Below are 1,347 nucleotides of genomic sequence, written 5' to 3' on the forward strand. Positions count from 1 at the left end.
CTGCTAACAAGGTGGATGAACACAGTGGCTCTACCAATGGACTCAAACATATCCTATAAGTCTGTTTGTTCTTAGTGTTCTTGTTCTTCATTAGAGACTCAATGGCATCTGACAATAGTATCAAATGTCCTTATTTTGTAAACAAAACACATAAGAACATCTTTCTGATATGCCCTTCTTTATGGCAGATCCATGACCACCAATATCCCTTGGAGCCTTTTGTAAGTCTAGCTGGAATTGTGGCTTTTCCCTATGTTTGTATTGCTACAAACATTAATTTTGTACATTTCATTAAAACACTTTGTTTTAGCCTCTAGAGCTATTAAATTCTCTACATCATCACTATTTTTCCTTAAACTTTAGCCTCTATATATTCTAGAGAAAAATTCAGAGTCTCTTCTAACTGCCATTTTTTGTAACAATGTCTGTAATTACCTTTTGCTTTCTTCATCCTTTATGTCCTTGATGTTTCATCACAACTTATCTGATATTCTCATAATGTGAGAATGTTCAATGTTATTGTGTGTTCAATGTCAATTATGTGTTCAATGTTTCAGATTTGTTTTTGAGATGTTTCTAAATTTAAATGGGACATTATCAAGGCCTTATTTTGCCTCTCATTAGTTTGTTTTAAATTCCTTCTACTAAAAAAGTGACCAATTAATGCTTTATTTACCTGTTGCTCTCCGATCTTTTTCTGACTGATGATATTGAACTGTTGCAGTGACTCTTTCTACAAATGTAGTTAATATGAAACCTTTGCATAATATTGGGAGAGATATATGTTTTGAGAGGAAAATATATTTGTAATAAATAAATTTTGGGTAATACAGAATTATGTCATGTGATACCTGACTTCTTTCTATCACCAAGGCAGTTGTGGTGTCAGAAACCTTGAAAATAGACTTTTCAATCCATTGCATTAGCCCCTGTTGGAGATACGGTCTCCAGCCACTTTGACTGCTGACACACAGTCGTGCAAGTCATCAACAGCTATGGGACCAATAGAAAATAGTGCTTTCCACACTGTGAAAAATGGTGATAGAGAGAGGATGAAGAGACAGTAATGCTTTGGTGAAGAGACTAAATCAAGGTATAACTAGAGAAACCCTGGATATGGAACCAGTTAAAGATTTTGTTTGCTAGATGATTGAAGGTAAAGATGACTTGTAACTCCTCTGAGATAAAGTTTGCTGGATAATTAAGAAAACGAGAGGTATATTTGTGCTGCTAAAGTGAACCTAGACTTTCACTAGTTGAGTAATTGTGCCTTGTTAATCTGGCTTGAGACTGCTGGACTTGCATTGAGTGATAGTCATTGCCTCCCCCTCTCCCGAACCTGTTTCC

Source organism: Elephantulus edwardii, unplaced genomic scaffold, assembly GCF_000299155.1.
Source record: "Elephantulus edwardii isolate Elephantulus edwardi_28Jun2011 unplaced genomic scaffold, EleEdw1.0 scaffold00169, whole genome shotgun sequence".
Classification (NCBI taxonomy): Eukaryota; Metazoa; Chordata; class Mammalia; order Macroscelidea; family Macroscelididae; genus Elephantulus; species Elephantulus edwardii.